Below are 22,986 nucleotides of genomic sequence, written 5' to 3'. Positions count from 1 at the left end.
AATGCTGGAGAGGGTGTGGAGAAAAGGGAACCCTCTTGCACTGTTGTTGGGAACGTAAACTGATACAGCCACTATGGAGAACAGTATGGAGGTTCCTAAAAAAACTAAAAATAGAACTACCATACGACCCAGCAATCCCACTACTGGGCATATACCCTGAGAAAACCATAATTCAAAAAGAGACATGTACCGCTTCTTATGTTTAAATAAATTTCTCCCTGCAGATTCTCTACCAACTAGTTCCAATTTCTCACAGCTCATCCTTTTTCTGAAGCAGTTCAAGGATTCTTCATAAATCCAAGACAGCCAAGGAAATAAAATGTGCAAAGGAAGCTGGCCTTGGCAGAAGGGAGAGGGGTGGAAACCATGAATATGAATGGACGGAGCTTTCTGACAACAGGATAATGGGAGGAGGGAAATGCTATTCAGATGACAGCTGCCAGCTCCCTCTCCCCGCCTGTCACTCCCCTGCTGCCCACCCTCTCCTCCCAGCCTTGCTTCTCAGCCCACAAGTACGCTGCGGTGCTTGTAGCCTTTGTGGCGTTCTCACACTCCAAAAGCACAGAGGATAAAAGGCCACAGTGTTGAAAGCTTGTGCTTCAGAGAGTAACAACAGTGCTAAAAGTGCTTAAGAATACCTTGCTACTTTTCATATCAATCACAGCATTTGCCAAGCTACTCCCCAACCTACTGGGAGGTACAAGGGTGAGCCCTGTTTAATTAGCTTCGGGAATCTTATGAGCTGTGCTAGACCATTAATTAGAGGAGTTGTAGGAATAAGTGTGTGATGTGTGTGATGTCTGTGTTGGGGAGGAGAGGGCTAGTTAGGCCACGGTCTTGGGAAACCATTTGCAAACGCACCTTTGGACAAACTTAAGAGAAAGTAGGAAGTTAGGAGAATTCGCTTCTTACTAAAAAATGTTGAAGGCAGCAGTACCCTAAGTTTTTGTTCTGGTACCCAATCTCTTTGAATACAAATACCACTTAATAATGCTTAAATTACTTATTCTCAATGCCAGAATTTTCTCATCTAAGCCAACAGAGAAAACTGTGATTTGTAGGAGCAGGGTCTCATACTCAAATGCTTTTAGCCGTCAGGTAGATAAAGGACAAATAGTGTCAGGGCACATGTGCCACTTAAAAGGGGTCAGGGACTCAGTACCAGCAGCAGTTGCTAATGTGGGGATAAAGACCTAGGATTGCTGGATCTTCTGATTTTCCAAGAGTAACTGGAAATTCAAATGTTTATGGAAAATCTGTGTATTTTTACAGGTTGACAACTAAAAAGAAAAATCAATGCTTTCTAAGCACAGACAAAACATCTCTGAGGACCAAAACAGGCCTGTGGACTGCCAGTTTGCAATTTCTGATTCCAAAGAACAAGATCTTAACATAGGATTTTTAAAGTGCATATTACTAAATTTCTCTGTATATGTATAAATGACCATCCAATGAACAGACTAGAAAAGAATCATGAGGGAACTTCCCTGGTGGTCCAGGGGTTAAGACTCTGTGCTTCCAATGCAGGGGACACAGGTTTGATCCCTGGTCAGGAACTAAGCTCCCACATGCTGCGCAGTGCGGCCCAAAAAAGAAAATTAAAAAAAAAAAAAATCATGAACTTAAATTCTAAACTGCCTGACCAACTTACCCTAATCAAGTTCCTAAATCCCTCTGGTGTGTGTTTCCCTCCTTTTATTAAAATAGGAGTAACGCACTAAGGTTTTACAATTTAAATATTTTACCTGAGAACTTACAAGAGCAAATGAATTTATTTTTACACCTCAGAGCTACTAATGACTTATTTCTTTTGGGTATTTAAAAAAAAAAAAAAAAAACGGAGGAAAAAAGGAAAATCACATAGAAGCCAAGGGATGAGACTGGAGTTCTGTCTCCTCACAATTCAACAATTAAGAACCTTCTCTAGGGCTTCCCTGGGGGTGCAGTGGTTAAGAATCTGCCTGCCAATGCAGGGGACACTGGTTCGAGCCCTGGTCAAGGAAGATCCCACATGCCGCGGAGCAACTAAGCTCGTGCGCCACAACTACTGAGTCTGCGCTCTAGAGCCCACGAGCCACAACTACTGAGCCCGCATGCCACAACTACTGAAGCCCGCGCGCCTAGAGCCCGTGCTCCGCAACGAGAGAAGCCACCGCAATGAGAAGCCTGCACACCGTAACCAAGAGTAGCCCCCGCTTGCCACAACTAGAGAAAGCCCACACGCAGCAAAGAAGACCCAACGCAGACAAAAATACAAAAATAAAATAAATTTTTTAAAAAAAAGAAAGTAAAATTAAAAAAAAAAAAAAAAGAACCTTCTCTAAAGGGATGAGTAAGAAAGCAAGCCTATTAACCCTCTAGGTTCATGAAGCAAGCCGTCATGTCAACCAAGTACTATTCTAATTGTCTTGGCAAGACAAACTCAGGTCCTTACTTAAAACACATGGAAAGGAAATGTGTCAGGTTAAGACATTTTTATCTGTCTTTAATACTGGAATATTAATCACATCTAATCCAAAGTGTATATTAAGATGAGTAACTCAAACACTGTCCAATTTAATAAACATTCTCAGTTTCCTAGGACAGACACATTATTATTTACAAATTTGCTTTCCACTCATGCCATTTCTCATTAGAAAGGCGACATCCGGTCTGTGAGGGAAATGAGTCATACTGGGCCACTATCCCACCTTCTGAGGGACAAGTCGAAGCAGGAAACGATTGGCTTTTTGTGTGTGTGTTGGTGTCAGTACAGGAAAACCGTGTATTCTAATACTGAACGATCTCAACATTGGGGCATCATTTTTTTCTAAATATTGTTTGCAACTTTCAGAACCATCTTATATCGGACAGAATTATAATTTTGCCCTTAAGTTTGATGTTGAAGTGATTCATAACATACAGCTATCACTGAATGTTGATGAATTTTTCATCGAAAATCAAGCTTTTAAGACAGTCTCATGTTAGATTTCTGTTTATTTACACCTAACTTAACTTCATCTTGTTCTGAAATGCTGTGGCATACTTGACCTGACCTCAGGATTGTGGAGAACTTCCAATGATTGAAAAATCACCATTAAAGGGAGTATACCAGAAACCAGACATCCAGAACTGAGTTGCCAATTCCCTTTAACTGAGTCTGGTTCACCTTCTTTAGTTTCTTCCTTTCTGTGTCTCAAATTCTCGGTACTGGGAACAAAACTGTGACTTTTTACCTATAAGGTATCTTGCGAGGAATGCCAAGTTCTTTGCAAAGCTGCCTTATTGTGCAATCCAAATAACGGAAAGCACAAACAGGTGTCTTACTGAACACATGGAAAGAGTCCTCATTTAAAACTCCAATTACAGCCATAGGACCTTTTTATTAAAAAGGCACTATTGGGGCTTCCCTGGTGGCACAGTAGTTAAGAATCCGCCTGCCAGTGCAGGGGACACAGGTTCGAACTCTGGTCCGGGAAGATCCCACATGCCGCGGAGTAACTAAGCCCCTGCCCCACAGCTACTGAGCCTGCGTTCTAGAGCCCGCGAGCCACAACTACTAAGCCCACATGCCACAACTACTGAAACCCACGTGCCTAGAGCCCCTGCTCCGCAACAAGAAAGCCACCACAATGAGAAGCCCATGCACTGCAACAAAGAGTAGCCCCCGCTCGCCGCAACTAGAGAAAGCCCGCATGTAGCAACAAAGACCCAATGCAGCCAAAAATAAATTAAAAAAAATTTATTTTTATAAAGAAAAGGCACTATTTATGAGATGAGGACTCCACATTGAGCAAAGTAATGTACTTCCAGCAAGGGAAAGTGTCAGAGAATTGATTGTTTTAGGGCAACCTTTCATTTTTTGCTTTACAAAAAGAGATGCTGCTAGACAAAAGGAAATTGTAAAATTGCAGTTCAAGTTTTACCTTTAGCCCCCAAGGCTCTTTCAGGAAATGCACACCCTCAACCAAAAGGACAAAGACTGGAATCTAACCCTGTTTGTCTTCTACTCTTCTGCCACCAGTTCAGCTCTCATTTCTTCCAAACACACACCATCCCTCCCCTACCAAGTCGGTAGATCTCTGGTTTCCAATCATTTGCTAAGCATTTTGTTGTAAGCTCTTCTTTCATACTTCACTGCCTGCCATCAGGTCAAATGAGGTAATGAGAGAATTCTCCACTTCAAACCCAAAACAACCTTTATATCAGCAGGTCTAGCCATATAGGACCTAGACCTACCTTGGTGGAGTTACTGGTCTGTGTCTCCTATACAATATCAAAATCAAAGAATATTTACACATTCTAATTCCACCATCCCTTCCCCATTCAAGAATATGCTTGTTTGGAGATTTAACTGTCCTTCATTTTCCTCCTGAAGTATAGGGTCTAGACAAACAATTACCTCTTTAACTTACCATGCTACATTCAGCATTTCACCTCTGAATAACTCAGTACATCCCACTGGATTAAAGGTAAATATTGAATATATTTTAAAAACAAACAAACAAACAAAAACCACCCTTCAGCCAACTGAGGGCTGTTGGTGGAAACTCTAGTCCAAAGATGGCCAAACACACACCTCCCTCGGTGCACAGCCAGAGCAGCCATCAGCCAATCAGACAGGCTCTTTCAGAATCTTCCCTAACTCTGCATCTCCAGGCCACTGCTCCTGATGGGTCAGACTTGGTTCTCTGGATGAAAAGCCTTTGTCAGGTGGCCTCCAAACCCTCAGTCCACCAGGATGAAAAAACTAAATCCTTATTACAGCCAGGAACATCTTCAGTCTTTTAAGGAGAACATCACAAGGAAGTAAGCACAGATCTTTTTTTTTTCTCTCTCTCTTTTTTAAAAAGTGAATGGTGTTGGTTTTTTTTAAACTTATTTTATTTATTTTATTTTTGGCTGCACTGGGTCTTTGTTGCTGCACTTAGGCTTTTCTCTAGTTGAGGCGAGCGGGGGCTGCTCTTTGCCACGGTGCTCAGGCTTCTCATTGTGGTGGCTTCTCTTGTTGCGGAGCACGGGCTCTAGGCGAGCCCGTAGTTGTGGCTCACGGACTTGGTTGTTCCGTGGCACATGGGATCTTCCCGGACCAGGAATCGAACCCGTGTCCCCTGCATTGGCAGGCAGATTCTTAACCACTGCACCACCAGGGAAGCCTCTTTTTCTTTTTTTAATCTAGTATTTAAGCCTAAGCATTGAGATCAGCAACTATAAAACATGCTGACAGCCCTTTGTGACAAAGTCCTCTATTATCCTGTTCATCTCTCTGCTGATTTCTTAGCAACCTCCCTCAGAGATCTGCCGACCCTTTTTTTTTTTTTTCCGGAGGGGGTGGGGCGTCTCAAAGCCCCTAAGTGTGAGCTGATCAGTTATTTCAGAGAATGAGAGGTGCTGACCCCACTGTTTCCCAATTCAGGAAAGTGGGAGCCAGACTCCAGGCATCTAATGGTTTATGACTAAAGAGCTAGGGGTGACTAAACTGGAGAGAAAACCTGATGTATGTGTGCGGCCTAAGAATCAAAAGGAAAAAGGAGGGCGGGGGAGGAGCAGGGAGTTGAACGAATTTCACTTTTCTTTACAAGGTACCTACATTTTACTAGAGGGAAAACTGACCACAAAATGTCAGACCTAGCAACTTTTTATTTCATGTTTTTGTCATTTTTCTCCATCTGCTCCAATTCAGAGTCCAAGTGCCCTAAAAGGCCAAAACAAGACTAGAACAAGACTTCAACTTCTCTCAAATTGGCAAGTTACCATAAACGAAAATGCAAGCAGAGGCAAACTGGGCCCAGCAGGCTGCTGTCCTTCACTCTGGGAAAAGGAGGGTCCTGGCTCAGCAGCCTGAGAGCTCTCCCGTGCTTCGGTCCCTTCTTCCTGATTACTTTGCCCCAGATTCCGACTTGAGCATTGCTAAAAATAGTGATCAGACCCCTCCAGAGTTTGGCTGTCTGGTGGCATCAGAATCATAGGCTAATCATTTAGTGGACCCTATAATGTGCTGCCCAGATGCCTTTAGGGCGGGAGCATTTATTCCCACAGTTGCAGGGAGTGCTGGAGGCTGCCAGCTCTCAGCCTCTTCAGGAATTACAGGTACTTAGAGCCACCTCGCTGGAGGGAGTTGCTGGCTAGGGTCTGAGCAGAGCACATCCAGTGCCTAGCTGATGGAGGGACATGAGGCCTGGCCCCCTGCCTGAGTGCATCCCAGTTCCAGAGCCCCCGTGCCTCGCAGTCAACCTCTCCCTCTGCCCAGATCTGCTGTTCTCACTTCTCTGCCAGGCGTTGTTGTCATAAGCAGCTCCCCATAAATCCCCTACATGCGAATCGCAGGTCTCAGAATCTGTTTACTGGAGAACTGACCTGTGGTCATCAGAAATGAGGTACGAAAAGTACCTCACTAGCCTCTCCTGCAATTTAAATGCATACATTGTTTACTGATAGCCCTAACCCTGTATCAGCCACATTCAGTGGATGAATGAAGGCACGGCCAGGCTGCCCGCCAGTCCAGCTGTAACAGCTACACTGCAGAATTTGTGCCATAATAGCAACAAATGCAGTCCTCATTTTTGCACAGTTCTGATATGCATGCATTTCAATGACTATGGTTTGGTTAAATAATACCAGTCCCACAATACCCCAGTTCAGATTTCAGTTACCACAGTATCTTATAGCAGTAATTGCATTAAGGACAGAGAGGGCTGCTTGCTTTTCCATCCACAAATCACAATGTAAATAACAGGTGCACATCATGACCAGTGAGCAATCACATCACTTCATCCAAAGCTTGTCGGTGATTGGTCACTGGACATCTAAGCAGGACAAGCAAGAGCTGGAGTGATGTTTGGCCCCAGGGGGTTGGGTAGGTGGAGGAAGGACAGCAAGAAAGCAGGGCCCCCTGGCCAGATGGTGGTTACTTACAGGCCTCTCCCTTGAGTGTTAGTGTCCTGAAGGTCTGAGAAGGGTAATGCAGTATGTTAATCCATCTACCTTCAAGCACAGGAAGGGTGGGACCAATATCAAATCCCAAGTATTAGTTTCCTATTGTTGCTATAACAAATCTCCACAAACCTAGTTGCTTAAGACAACACAAATTTATTATATTATAATTTGGAGGTCAGAAATCTAAAATGGGTGGCAAGGCTGTGTTCCTTCCAGAGGCCCCAGGGGAAAATCCATTTCCTTGTCTTTTCCAGTTTCTAGAGACTGCCCACATTCCCTGACTCATTGCTCCACATCACCCTGACCTCTGATTCTGTCCTTGAATCTCCTCAGACTCTCACCCACCTGCATCCCTCTTATAAAGCCCCCTGTAACTACCTTGGGCCCATCCTGATAAATCCAGGATAATGGTCTTTCTCAATATCTTTAACTTAACCACACGTGCAAAGTCCCTTCTGACATGTAAGGTAACATATTCACCAGTTCTAGGGATTAGAATGTGAAAGACCTTAGGGGGCCATTATTTGGCCTACCACACCCCATCAGGCTTTTCCAAATGATGGGTGCTCTCATGAACAGTGACCCCCATTTGGCTCCTGGAAAGGCAAAGCTGCCTGCAAACATCTGTGTCTGGAGCTGGACCCCCTGGGAGAGGGCAAGAACAAAGAAATGATTTAGCCTGGTATTTTGGTCCTGAATCAGCTTTGCTCAAAGACCTGCTCAAGCCACTAGTCCCTAGATACCTTCTACATTAAAAGTTTCCCCTTTTTTTTTCCTGAGGTATAATTTATTTAAAATATACTCATTCAGAATGCATAATTAAGGGTATTTGGACAATTATAGATACCATGTAGTCATTCCACATCAAGATATAGAACATTTCATTTTATAATTTGTATGGAAACACAAAAGACCCCAAATAGCCAAAGCAATCTTGAGAAAGAAGAATAGAGCTGGAAGAATCAGGGCTCCCTGACTTCAGACTATACTACAAAGCTACAGTAATCCAAACAGTATGGTACTGGCACAAAAACAGAAATATAGATCAATGGAACAGGATAGAAAGCCCAGAGATAAACCCACGCACTTATGGCCACCTAATCTATGACAAAGGAGGCAAGAATATACAATGGAGAAAAGACAATCTCTTCAATAAGTGGTGCTGGTAAAACTGGACAGCTTCATGTAAAAGAATGAAATTAGAACACTCCCTAACACCATACACAAAAATAAACTCAAAATGGATTAAAGACCTAAATGTAAAGCTGGACACTATAAAACTCTCTGAGGAAAACATAGGCAGAACACTCTTTGATATAAATCACAGCAAGATCTTTTTTGATCCACCACCTAGAGTAATGAAAATAAAAACAAAAATAAACAAATGGGACCTAATTAAACTTTTGTACAGCAAAGAAAACCATAAACAAAACAAAAAGACAACCCTCAGAATGGGAGAAAATATTTGCAAAAGAAGCAACCAACAAGGGCTAATCTCCAAAATATACAAACAGCTCATGCAGCCCAATATCAAAAAAACAAACAACCCAATCAAAAAATGGGCAGAAGATCTAAATAGACATTTTTCCAAAGAAGACATACAGATGGCCAAAAAATACATGAAAAGATGCTCAACATCACTAATTATTAGAGCAATACAAATCAAAACTACAATGAGGTATCACCTCACACTGGTCAGAATGTCCATTATCAAAAAAATCTACAAATAATAAATGCTAGAGAAGGTGTGGAGAAAAGGGAACCCTCCTATACTGTTTGTGGGAATGTAAACTGGTGGAGCCACTATGGAGAACAGTACGGAGGTTCCTTAAAAAACTAAAAACAGAGCTACTATATGATCCAGCAATCCCACTCCTGGGCATATATCCAGAGAAAACCATAATTCGAAAGGATGCATGCACCCTGACGTTCACTGCAGCACTATTTACAATAGCCAGGAAATGGAAGCAACCTAAATGTCCATCGACAGAGGAATGGATAAAGAAGATGTGGTACATATATACAGTGGAATATTACTTAGCTGTAAAAAGGAATGAAATAATGCCATTTGCAGCAACATGGATGGACCTAGAGACTGTCATACAGAGTGAAGTAAGTCAGAAAGAGAAAGACAAATATCGTATAATATCACTTATATGTGGAATCTAGAAAAATGGTACAGATGAACTTATTTGCAAAGCAGAAATAGTCACAGATGTAGAAAACAAACTTACGGTTACCAAGGGGAGAAGGGGGGTGGGTAGGATGGACTGGGAGATTGGAACTGACATATATACACTATTACATATAAAATAGATAACTAATGAGAACTTACTGTATAGCACGGGGAACTCTACTGAGTGCTCTGTGGTGACGTAGATGGGAAGGGAATCTAAAAAAGAGGGGATATATGTATATGTATAGCTGATTCACTTTACTGTACAGCAGAAACTAACACAACATTGTAAAGCAACTATACTCCAATATCAATTAATAAAAAAAAAACCCAGACTGTCTTAAGAAATTTAAATAACTCCCTCAAATAAGTATAAAAAAATAAAAATTTTAAAAAACACAAAAAAGGTGAATTATATGAATGGGCAATTCTACTTCTAGGTGCATAGATGAATACTGGAGTATTATTGGTATTAAAAAAAATTAGAAACAACAAAAATGTTCAAGGATAGAGAAATGGATAAATAAACTACAGTATATCTCATACAATGGAATTCTAAACCAGAGTTAAAATAAAGATCTAGATCCACTCATATCAATATGGAAAGGGGTTAGAAAGCACAATGTTGAATAAAAAAGCAAGTTGTAGAAGAAGAACAACAAAAAAGGTATAGAACATTTCCACCACCCAAAAAAATTCCTTTGTTAATCCCATGCCAAGCCCCAGACAACCACCGATCTGCTTTCTATAAATACAGACTGCTTTTGCCTGTTCCAGAACTTCATATAAATGGATTCATGTAGTATGTATTTCTTCGTGTCTCACTGCTTTGATTGGGCACAATGTTTCTGAGACTCAGGCATGTCGTTGTCCATACCTAGAGTTCAGTAAAAGGTACCACTTTCCAGGGAGTTTGGGAAGTACTACATTTATATTCTCCCTCCGTAGATGCTCACAATTCACACTGGCATAATCAAAGGTCTTGAGAAGCCCGGCAGTAAAAAAACAATTTTAACTTGCTTAACCATGAGTTTTATCAATTTGGTTTTCACATAGCATTGCACGAACACTTTGGGAATGACGCACTAGATTGTCCTCCGGCCCAGGTCAATGCCAGGGAAACAGCTCTGCAGGGAGTCTGCACATCCCTCCAGCTTCTCTTAGGAACCTAACGCTGAAGCCCTCCAGCTGCGAGGGAGAGGCTCTTCCCTTGCACCAGTCCTCAGGTGCCTGTTGGCAAACCTAGAACCTGTCTACTGACTTGCATGTACAAAGTTTGTGAAGGGACACATTCTTCAGGTGTCTCAGTTCTGCCTGAAGACTCATTTCCTGGAGAGCTGAGCTGTTGTGTTTTTTTTTCCCTTCCTCTCTTTTCCCTCTCCTTGACTTGGCTCTCAAAACTGAAGGGAAGAAAAATGACCAGGAAATAACGTGTCACCAAATACACTCATGAGCTTTGCTTCCCTCTGTTACCTGTCAAATCAAAGATTTGGGCAGATTGCCACATGAAAACTACAATGTTTTCTCCTTTTGGCAAATGGGTTGTTATCATCAAAGCCGACAAAAGGGTAGTCATTGCCTTGTTATTGGTGTGCTTCAGGCTGTAGTTCTGGAGCTCTACTGCCTGGGCTGTTTGAGTCACTGCGGTCTGTCTCAGGAATCACTGGAACTTTTGGGGGAACCACAGAAGGAGAGTCAGAAGGAAACTTGGCCATCACCCATTTGATTTTCTCCCAGAATCCTGGAATCTTCCTTTAATAGCTCTAATTAAGAGACTCTTCCTTTAAAAGTCACACATTTTACAACCAGCATCTACCTTTCAACCATTACTCACTTGAATAAATCTTCTGTCCAAGAGGACTGAGTAACTCGCCAAGCCCAGACCAGGCTCATGTGCCTGAGATGCCTTCTCTCATCTATCACATTTTCCATAATAATAACAGGAGACATTTACCGCACGCCTACAGCATGGTACGCACTGTGCCGGGTCATCCTACTGCATCTTGACCACCGTCCTATGATGTAATACTGCTACTCTGTAGACAAACAAACACACCAAACTATCTACTGGGTGTCTGTATTTACTGATATTATTTACTGAGTGTTCTCCGTATTTCAGACACTGAAATGCCAAGCACTTTACATTTTTATTATCGCATCTAGGAGTAGAAGTTATGGTTCCTCTTTTATAGGTAAAGAAACTGAGCCTTTTCATCTATTAAGCTAAGGAATCCAAGCATAGGGATTGACCAAGAAGCCTTAGCAGGACTGCGGGGGAGACTAAAGGGGTACGTTCCCTGGGAATATGGCCTAGACACGTCTAGAAAAGTGAATTCATAGAGGGGGCCTGCATCACTAAGTGCAGGAAATCAAAACTTTTATTATTTCATCTTGAAGGCCATTTTTCTAAAAATAAATAAATAATAAACATATATTAAACTATTGACACATACAGAAAACAATAGAGAGATAAGGCATTAGATACTCCTAACAAATGCATAGAAGATATCAAATGGAGTCTCAGATGAGCAGGCAGAAAACTGTGCTGAGTTTAAATTGAATTTGCCAGCAGGATAGTTCTTTGTAGGCAGAGGAATAATGCTAATATAAATCTTAAAACCATACAGTATGGCACAGTGGTTGAGAATCTGCCTGCCAATGCAGGGGACACAGGTTTGAGCCCTGGTCTGGGAAGATCCCACATGCCGCGGAGCAACTAAGCCCATGCGCCACAACTATTGAGCCTGTGCACTAGAGTCCACAAGCCACAACTACTGAGCTGGCGTGCTGCAACTACTGAAGCCCACACGCCTAGAGCCCATGCTCCGCAACAAGAGAAGCTGCCACAATGAGAAGCCCGCGCACCGCAACGAAGAGTAGCCCCTGCTTACCACAACTAGAGAAAGCCAATGCGCAGCAACAAAGACCCAACACAGCCATAAATAAATAAATAAATAAATAAATAAATAAATAAATAAAATAAATATATGTATATAAAAAAAACTTTAAAAAACCTATATAGTAAACCACCTGGTCTAAATATATGAGGAAATTGAAAATGGGGCCCACCAAGACTGTTTCTCAAGGTCAAACAACTCATTAGAACAGAACCAAGGTCTCCTAAAACTCTAACCCATCCACCACTCCAAGGAAAGCAAACAGCTCCAGTCCCAGTTGCTCTGAAGTGCCTGCCTCTCCGTTACATGAAGAAAGTCAGGTCTGGACTTAGCAAGAATGAGTGCTGTGATCTGTTAGTGATGTCTGCCATGGCATCATGACAAGAATGGTGGTACATATGGTACTTATCTGCACCTCTCCAGTATACCATGTCACACAATCTAAATCTACACAGAACAAACATATGGACACCAATGGGGGGAAAGTGGCAGGGGCGGTGGTGGTGGTGGGATGAATCGGGAGACTGGGATTGACATATATACACTAATATGTATAAAATGGATAACTAATAAGAACCTGCTGTATAAAAAAATAAAGTTAAAAAATTTTTTTAAAAAAATCTAAGTCTACACAATCAAAACTTTCGAGTGACTAATACAAATGTCTTTAGTTTTCTTTTTTTCTTTTTTAATTTTTATTTATTTTATTTTTGGCTGTGTTGGGTCTTGGTTGCTCTGCGCGGTCTTTTCTCTGGTTGCAGTGAGTGGGGGCTACTCTTCATTGTGGTGCACGGGCTTCTCATTGCGGTGGCTTCTCTTGTTGCAGAGCATAGGCTCTAGGTGTGCAGGCTTCAGTAGTTGTGGCACGTGGGCTCAGTAGTTGTGGCTCGCAGGCTCTAGAGCGCAGGCTCAGTAGTTGTGGCGCACGGGCTTAGTTGCTCTGCGACATGTGGGATCTTCCTGGACCAGGTCTCGAACCTGTGTCCCCTGCATTGGCAGGCGGATTCCCAACCACTGCGCCACCAGGGAAGCCCTTTAGTTTTCTTAATGTTCATTATTCACATAAAAGATACATTTATTCATCCAATTAAAAATACATATACACGCACACTAAGAGATATTGAGTTTTGTAGTTCTAATGCCAAGCCTTTATATCAATATATATTTGCTACAGACAGGCAGACAGGAAGGAAGGGAGGATACATTTCAAGTTCCCCCAATTTAAAGAAACATCAAATAAAATTATCAGCCCAATAAATTTATGAAACACCTTTTAGTGACAATATGTACTTTATTAATACCTTTATCCTCCCTTCAATGGGATTTTAACACATCTTCTGAAAAGAATAAACATGACAATTTCAAGTGACTTACTTGATGACAGCAAGAAGTTTATGTAGTAATAGAAAAAGAAAAGGGAGAAGAAAACAAAAAAAGAGGGGCAAAAGACATTTTACAATATAAAAGATATGAGTTTTTCATACTCCTCTTCTGTTTAAAACCAAAGAAACCACTGGGGTTACGATGCGATCATTGTCACTGCCTATGTTGCCTAATAAAAGAGTAATCTTATAATCCTCCACAGATACGATGTTCCACTGGAATTTGGGCATTAGATTTACTTATTTTCTAGTATTATCTTCTTTTTAGGCCCCATTTAGATCACAAAGTACATTCCCCTAAACACTGGCTGCTCAGGATATTAATAAGTGTGATTTTTTTTTTAAGTACGTGGTCAAATAAGTTTGTCATACCATGGGTTAAACAAGCTTAATAGGTGTCTTGCTGTAAGATTTCAGAGGCTTTTAATATGCTAATGTACACTGTGAGTCTACTGAACATACAAAGTTTCCTAAATTTCTTGAACCACAAAAAGCTTCTTTCACAGAACTTCTTGCAAAATTAGTGTTTCATGGAACCAACTTTGGGAAAACAGATTTGAGTACTTTCTGCACCTGAAGATGCTGTGTTGAGATTGCTCTAGCCCCTCTTCTAACAGCAGGATGCTCTGGGCCGACGACGCAGAGCCTGTCTCTGCATCAGGATCCCCCTAGCTGATTTGAGGTGGGAGCCAAGCTTGCTTGGTGTAGCCCCAGGATGCTCTCCTCATAGTCTGCTTCTCTGCGGAGACCCTGGCGGGCCCCAGCTCTCGCCCCTTCTCACAGGGCCAGCAGCGCTTTTCCCTCCCTCTGCCACAGAAGCCAGAAGTGCATTCCAGCCACACCCTAGAATCATATTTGCCTGGTCTCCCACGTCCAGTCAAGCTGCAGGGACTCATAAACAGCATCCAGAATCTAAACTGACCACGTGGAGAGGGAAAAGGTCTTGCCCTCCACAGGCAGGAAAAGGGACCTGAGTGTGTTCGGCTTATTTTGTCAGAAGCCAGGAGCCTTGCAAAGTCTTTTCTCAAAGAAGCCTTTGAGACGTTAAGGCTATGACAAATTTTCTTCTCTATTTAAAAAAAGAAAGAAAGAAAAACATGATATACTCAAGACACTTATTTTCACTTGAATACAGTCTAACAGAAAATCAGGCAGACCTTACTTTTGTGTGGCCTTTGCCAATTATGTAACTTTTTGCAGCCTGGGTTCCTCAAAACTATAAAATGGGATCCTGCTGGATTCTTTTGGTGTTAAAATGAAATAATGTATGCAAACTTGGTAATACTATGCTTGATGAATGGTTAATGCCCAGTGTAGTGTTAGCTGTGGATAGTACTGAAGGATTGTCTTCTACATGTTGGCCCCCATGGGAAATAATCTCCATCTGCTTTTTTTTTTTGGCTGCATTGGGTCTTCGTTGCTGTGTGCGGGCTTTCTCTAGTTGAGGCAAGCGGGGGCTACTCTTCGTTGTGGTGCATGGGCTTCTCATTGCAGTGGCTTCTCTTGTTGCAGAGCACGGGCTCTAGGTGTGCAGGCTCGGTAGCTGTGGCACACAGGCTTAGTTGCTCCGCGGCATGTGGGATCTTCCTGGACAAGGGCTCGAACCCATGTCCCCTGCATTGGCAGGCAGATTCTTTTTTTTTTTTTTTGGCAGGCAGATTCTTAACCACCTCACCACCAGGGAAGCCCTGCTTCTTTTTCAAAAAAAGCAAATGACAGTATCTTTCTACCAAAATAGATTTCTTGTAAGGAAAGCATGCTTTTTTTAAAGACACAAATTAATCATTTTTTTTTCTTCTTTGTATAAGCCTTAGGGGAAAAAATGAAAATCTTCTATTCAACAGTACTTCTTCTTCTACTCTTCAGAAAATAAATAAATAGTCTCACTAGAAATCTGCCTGTGGCTGACAGTTCCAATTCTCTTCAAATGGATTTTTAAAAAATCTTTACTGGGTCTCTACAATGTGTCCCATCATACCAGCCCAATCCCCAAGCCAACTCATACCAGTGCCAACACATTCTGATTGCTAGACTTTCTCCAAATGGATCAGGAGCATGGCAGAGACGGGCGAGCTGTTCATCAAAGTAGTCCCTCTTCTTCCTGGGCACATGGCTAGACTGAATTTCCCGGTATCCCTTGCACTTAGCTGTGACTAAGTTCCTGCCAACGGGATGTGACTGGAAGTGATGTATGCCTCTCCAAGCCTAACCCGTACAACACTCCCATGCATATCCCTCCAGCTCTTGCCATTTTGCTCCAGCTTGATGAAGATAAGCTCTGAAACCTTGGAAGCCACATGGAAGATGGCAGATCCACAAGATGGAAGGTGTCTGGTGCCTGATCACTGCTTGGAAAAAAGCCAACCACAGCTCAAGTACCTCTGTTACAAACTTTACATGAGTGAGAAATACTCCTACCATGTTTGAGCCATTCTATGTTTTTGGATGTGTTTATTACAGTAGCTGGTCTCTGGAGCATCTGGAAGTCCTAGGATTTTTTGCAATATTATGAAATACTGATAAATTATTTGTAAAACAATGAATCTAATCCTTATGTGCCAAATCAGACACTAGCTCATAAAATAACTAAATAATCTAGAACTAAGATAACATTGTAACCTAGCTTCTACTCCAGGTTAACCATCAGAGGTGCCAAAAGTTTAAGAAAAATGTTGTTGAAAACCTTGAAAGGGACTTCCCTGGTGGTCCAGTGGTAAAGAATCTGCCTTACAATTCAGGGGACGTAGGTTCGATCCCTGGTCAGGGAACTAAGATCCCGCATGCCACATGGCAACTAAGCCCTCGCACCACAACTACTGAGCCCGCACGCCTCAACTAGAGCCCGCGTGCGGCAAACTGCAGAGCCCACGTGCCCTGGAGCCTGCGTGCCTCAACTAGAGAAGAGAAAACCCGCACGCCACAACTAGACAGAAGCCCGAGCACCGCAACAAAAGATCCTTCATGCCGCAACGAAGATCCCGCGTGCTGCAATGAAGACCCTGCCTGCCGCGACTAAGACCCGATGCAGCCAAAAATAAATAAATAATAAATCTTTAAAAAAAAAATGTTTCTGTGACACAAGAAAAATCTGTCATTGCTTGACTTTAGTGATGAGAACATCTTGACCCAGCCTATCAAACACCTGTGTTTCATGGGAGTATAGTCTGTGTCAGAGCATTAGTATGGACTGGCATTTCTGACAATTAGACATTTCTGAGACTTTTTAGAGAAACCAAATTGGAGAGAATTGGAGTTGTTAGCTACAGGCTTTCATCTATATTTAGTAAATAACAGATTAGAATCTCTTTCTTAACTTCAGAATTGTATGATTATATTGATTATATTCCATTATGATTTGACTATAGATAGTAATCCATGATTTAACTTGATCATGAAACACATGATTTTATCTAAAAATGTTAAAACGTACAGGGATATGTATTTGTTTTGTGTATCAAGGGACACTCAGAAACTTAAGCCTCAAGCTAAACCTGCGAAATTCAAGCTTCAATCCCAACCCAGGTCTAATTAAGTAAATTATTTATTTTGTTGTCCTAAGTATAAGGGACTTACCCTAGTTTAAGGCCATCCAGTTAAAGATGTAATGCCAAATGAGATTACTTACGGGTTATCAAAAAACTACCATGTTATTTCGGTAAAGACCTTATAATGGCGTTTCTGGAAAATGGCCTTTGGTGATCACAGATGTTAGCCTGGACCCAAATACATCATAAGCAGCTTCTCTCAAATCATCTTTTCTCTCCATCTCCACTGCTTCTACCTTTATTAGGCCACCACAACTCTCACCCAGCCTGCTAAAATATCCACCCTCCACCTGGGTTCCCTGCTTCCATTCTTGCCCCTTCTCCAAACTGTTCCCAACAAGGAGGCCCCAAAGTGATCTCTTTAAAGCACAAGTCATATGTCACCACTCTCTTGCTTAAAATTCTGTCATGTGTCTTCACTAGTCTTAGAATAAAATTGGAACTCCATCATGGCCTGCCATGCCCTACCCAATCCCAACATATCCTAGGACCAACCTCCCCACTCCCTTCACTCCAACACAACCAGTCTCCTTTGTGTTCCTTGAATATCCCAAGCTCTTCCCCATGAGAACTTTTGAACCTCCTGTTCTCACTGCCCGAAATGCTCTCCCCTCCAGCTCTTTACATTGCTGATTTTTCCTCATCCTTCAAGTCTCAATTCAGCCATCACCTCCCCAGTTACCCTCTTGCCCTGGTTATTTCCTTCATAACACTTATAACACCCTGAAATTTTATTCTTTATTGTCTGAAAATCTGGACACTCCATGAGGACATGAACTGCTTCACCTCTTTTTCTTTTTTACGGTCTTGTTTCAGGCATCATATCCTCAAAGATGAATAGATGGATGGGTGGATGAATGGATGGATGGATGAAATTATAGGTAATAGATAATTACAGCATTCTTTGTCCCATGGACCATTCATGAGAAACTGTTTTATCACATTTGGCAATGAGTGTTACTGCACTATCCCAATGGGGATGGGTATAGGGCAATGCCAATTTCTGCTCTCTTAACTGCATCACTCCTGGAAATACAAAGTTTTAGCTCGGAGGCCACCCATATGTGAGTTCTTTTCTTAAATAAAAAATGCTTGAGTTTGCAAAATTAATAGTCCCAAGAAGATGTCTTAACATTTAATTGTCTATAATATTTGGGGACACAAGGCTGTCTTCACTTTGAATTTTAAGCTATCCAACTTACGAAGAAGCTCTTTCAGGAGAGAAAAAAGTCCCCGCAATGCAGAGTAAAATGCGGTCGTCCTTGGATTCCCATATCCAGGATGACCGCCCTAAGAGGAGTACAGCAAATCAAGCCCACGACCATGTGGAAGTCCAGCGCACACTTCACTTTTGTTTATGGCACTGGGTCAATCTGACAAAGTAGCTTGTTTTCCCAGTTCTGACTAAATGGAGGAGAGTCAGGCCTGCAAATAGTTTTCCCCAAAGTTCCTCTGTACATATAATAGGAAACGCAGGATTGGATCTGGGCAGGGACTCTGGAAATGTCAGGGCAGTCTCTCCACACTGAACACCCTGAGAATGCCAACATGTGTGACTACCCTTTTCCCCCCTTTGAGCCCTGATGAAGAAACACTGTCCCAATCCAGAACTAATGAACTCCTTCTGCAGCTCAACATAAGAAAAGTCAACAAGCCCCTGCAGAATGCCTGCAAGGACTGTGCCCTGGCAATGGGACATCTGCCTACACGGAGGGAGGTTACAAGACTCAGCCCTGCAATACACGTGGTGGTGATGGTGGTGATGGTCACTCCTGTAAGGAAGTTGCTGGGGTCTTTGCCCAGGATGTCCCACAGCACTCTCTTCCAGAAGGCCTGCAGGACAACTTCCCCCCAGGACTCAGTGCCAAGAAAAGCTTTGCTTCTACTGAGGATTTAGCTTTTTTGCTAGTTTGTTTTATCTTTTGGATACTGTGGTTACTTTAACAGGTCTTCTTTCCCCTTTGCTTTTAGAAAGCTCAGGGACAGATTTGCAACTCTCTGCCATAATGACACTAGACAAGCATGCTTATGTTCAGACTGTACCCCTGACTTCATCTTGTTTTCTCTCAACTCTAATTTCTTTAACCATTTTTATTCTCTTGTATTATATATATTTATAAGCTGCTTCAAATCCTTGTGGGAATGAAATACATACACACAGTGGATTTTACACCAAAACTTTTACAACCCTAGACCTTGTAAAAATACAATGTGGCCTCAGACAGACCTGGGTTTGAAACCTAATTCTGTGGATTTCTAGATATGTGATCTCAGGCAAGTCATCTAATACTTCCAAGCTTCCATTTCCTCCTCTTTAAAATAAGGGTAATAACACCTACATTGTGTAGTGGCTATGAGAATTAAAGATAATTTATATAAAGAGTTGGTACTTAGTAACTGCTACATAAATAGTTTCCTTTATTATTATTAATAACTGTGCAAACTGTTACCAAAGAATACCTAAAGGCAACGTCTGGAAGACACAGGGACAGATAAAAACATGGCGAATGTCATGGGACTATGGAGGCAGAGACTGGAGTGATGCGTCTCCAAGACATGGAACACCAAGGATTTCCAGCAATAACCAGAAGCTAGAAGAAGCAGGGAAAGATTTGTCCCTAGAATGTTTTGAGGGAACCCGGCCCTGATGACACTTTGATCTTGGACTTCTAGACTCCAGAACTATTAGAGAATAAATTTCTGTTGTTGTAAGCCACGTTGTTGTTTCGTTTGTTTGTTTGTTTGGGGAGGTTTTTTTGGCCACGCCACGCAGCACGTGGGATCTTAGTTCCCTGACCAGGGATCCAACCCGTGCCCCTTGCAGTGGAAGTGCGGAGTCTTAACCACTGGACTGCCAGGGAAATCCCAGCCACCTTGTTCCTGGAAATTTACTACAGCAGTCCTAGGAAACTAATACATTCTCCAACTCCTGTAGCCCCAAATGGCAGAAGTGAAATAACCAAGCCAACTTTCAATCCAGTTGACATCTGCCAAGAACTCACAGATACACACCTGGCGTGTTCCATAGGGGCATATGCTAGAAAAGAACAAAGGAGGGAAAGGGGGAGGGAGAGACTTTGATTTTAGGCTTAAATGAATTAATTCCCCTCTCTGAGCTTCAAGTATCTCATCTATAAGATGGGGTTAGGTCTAGATTAATGATGGCAAATAGAGTTGAGTTGAGAATGGCTGTCTTAGAGAGCTGTGTTGAGAAGGATTATGAGGAGTTATCTAGGCAGAGAGGCAGATAAAGAGTCAAAATACTCCATCCTCATTCTCCTCATGCCTCTGTGACCATCCTCTTCAGTTTCTCCTTCCACTGCCCACTCTTTAAATGCAGGCTATTCCTAGGGTTCTGAAATTGGCTCACACTTCTTTTTGCACTCTACATGTCTTCTTTAGATGGACAGACACATTGATTCTTATGGTCTTAATTATCACCCACAGCTTCTAGTGATACTTTCAAATCTCTCTCTCCCACCTGGATCAGTCTCCAGCCCTCATCCAGACCCATATATCCAACTGCCGAATGGACATCTCCACTTGGCTATCCCACAGACAACTCAAAGTAACCCATCTATAACAGAACCCACCAGTTGTTCACCCCCAAGCTTGCTCTTTCTCCCATATGCTACCTCTTAGTTGGTGGTACCACTGTATACCGGGCTAAAAAAATGGGGCTCCACCCTGGTCTATTTCCTCTTTCTCACCCTCCCACTCCAAATCAATCACCAAGACCTGCCAATCTTACCTCCTAGATAATTCTCTTCTTCTCCATACCAACTATCACCATGCTAATTCAAACTCCCACCAGCTTTTGCCCTTCAAGACTCAGCTCAGAACAACAAGGTCCTACTGTATAGCACAGGGAACTATATTCAATATCCTATTATAAACCATAATGGAAAAGAATATGAAAAAGAATGCCTATATATATATATGTATAATTGAAGCACTTTGCTGTACAGTAGAAATTAACACAACACTGTAAATCAACTATAGTTTAATAAAATAAGTTTTGAAAAAGACTCAGCTCAGATATCACTGCCTCCAGGAATCTCTGCAAGAACAGGGACTATATATGTCTTTTCTACTCCCGTACTCCTGGAATTTAGCATTGTCTTTACACTCTAGGCAACAGATAATGATGATGATGATGATAATGATGTTAACTATCATACTGACCACTTACTATGTACCAGGCACTGTTATTAGCAATTTACATCTCCACAACCACCCTTTGGGGTAGGTACCCTTACTATCCCTATTTACATATGAAGTTCAGGAAGTTTAAATGACTTGCTCAAAGTTACACAGTTCTACCAAGAGGTAGAGTTATTGAACCAATCTCATACAGTATACTCATTAGATAAAATAGTGATACACATACTTAATTGTTCAATAAATATTTATTAAGCATATGCTATGTGCTAAGCACTGGAGATATGATGGAAAACAAAGAAAATAAGTAAATGAGTCCAGAAATAAATTTCAGACATGGGGGAAACCTCTCGGGAAACCCATTCCAGGTTTCTCTAGGGCAACCACTTTAGTCCTGAACTGACCTAGGAATCTGGGAAGCCTAACAGTCTTTATTTGTAGAATTCTGAGGAACTTTGTAGAAATATTAGGGGTGTCAGATGACTCAGGGTTTCCTCCTTTGCTAACAAATGCCTCCCTCACAGAGCCGAAAAGCCCTTGTGAAGTACCAGAAAGAGCTTGAGTTATAGCATCCTTGTCTGACTTCAAAGCAGAGAAAGCCTCCAGAATCCCCTTTCTCCTGGCTGCCGGCGGGCATCTCCTCTCAGTGGAAGCAGAGCAAAGGGAGCTCTCTGCTTACCGATGAAAGACTTGCAGTGACGGCCTTGAGGCCAGAGGACCTGGGTCTCAGCCTGACTTTGCCCCCAAGTACCACTCTGACCTTGGGCAAGTCACTTTACCCCTCTGACCTCAAGAGTCTCTCTCTCAGTGTCCTTCCAACCCTACATTCTATGATATAGAGTCTGCACTTCACAGGCTACCTAGGGGCAAGGGTGTTGTCAGGAAGAAAAGAGGCCCCTCCCCACTGCCCATAGCTCTAGTAGATTATTCCAGACACTATCCTCAAACCCAGGCATTGCTCAGACCAAAAAAAAAAAAAAAAAAAAAGAGACCTTAAAATTTGGGGCATGTGAATCTTCTGTCAGTCAAAGCAAAGCCCACTCGGGACTTCCCTGTTGGCGCAGTGGATAAGACTCCGCACTCCCAGTGCAGGGCCTGGGTTTGATCCCTGTTCAGGGAACTACATCCCACACGCATGCCGCAACTAAGGAGCCCACATGCTGCAACTAAGGAGCTGGTGAGCTGCAACTAAGGAGCCCACCTGCCGCAACTAAGCCCCGGCGCAACCAAATAAATAGTAAAAATTTAAAAAAGAAAAAGAAAAGCCCACTTAAATTTTTCCATAATAATACCTTTCTTTGTTCTTCATAAATGTCAGGAAACCTTATGACCACATTCAAACTGATAGTTATTAAAAGAAGCCACTGTCCTCATCTCTGCCACGGCAATTCCTTTTAAAATATTTATCCAAGACAAGAGGACATCTCTGTCCATTACTCACTCCACTCTCGTTGTTTTTCCAGACTACAGGCACACTCAGATATGCTCTGGGAAGAAATCCACATCTACTCAGTGGGTAAAAGGGAGGTTATTCTGGTAGGTGACCTCTCTCATCTGAAATGCTTACCACCAACTCAGAAGTGAAAGCCCCATTAGGGTTCAAACGGACCAAGAGAAACAACAGTGGAACAGGATTCAGATGGAAGCTGTTCTGATAAACCCCAAACTGAGGGTAGGTTTTACTGATGGTGCATATTTATTTACTTGCATACTTATTCCACCACGTTAAATCTCTTTTTATCTGGGGTCATTTTCTAAAAGCTAAAATTATTCCTGTGTAGGAAGTTACTATGTGCATAATCTGAAGCTGGGCTATAAAAGCGAACCAGGGGTAAGTCGGTCCACTGAGCCTCCAAAAGGGTGATATAAAATGACAGTTACCAGGAGCAATTAATACAGAGAAGTGGCAA

General features: G+C 42.2%; 1 protein-coding gene across 4 annotated transcripts in view; it reads right to left on the bottom strand.

Moving 5' to 3' along the window:
- The window catches only part of MOB3B (MOB kinase activator 3B), a 239,842-nt gene that overhangs the window by 205,213 nt on the left and 11,643 nt on the right, over positions 1–22,986 (bottom strand). Inside the window, exon 2 of one of the 4 annotated variants that reach the window (XM_057548768.1) lies at positions 9,251–9,307. The exons of the other annotated variants lie outside the window; for them this stretch is intronic. The gene's annotated coding sequence lies outside the window, so the exon portion shown is untranslated. The remainder of the gene's footprint in view (positions 1–9,250; positions 9,308–22,986) is intronic. 4 annotated transcript variants of the gene reach the window in all.

Source organism: Balaenoptera acutorostrata, chromosome 6 (genome assembly GCF_949987535.1).
Source record: "Balaenoptera acutorostrata chromosome 6, mBalAcu1.1, whole genome shotgun sequence".
NCBI classification, from domain to species: Eukaryota; Metazoa; Chordata; class Mammalia; order Artiodactyla; family Balaenopteridae; genus Balaenoptera; species Balaenoptera acutorostrata.
Note: the sequence above shows the minus strand (reverse complement) of the source record. Positions and strands in the feature narration are given on the sequence as shown.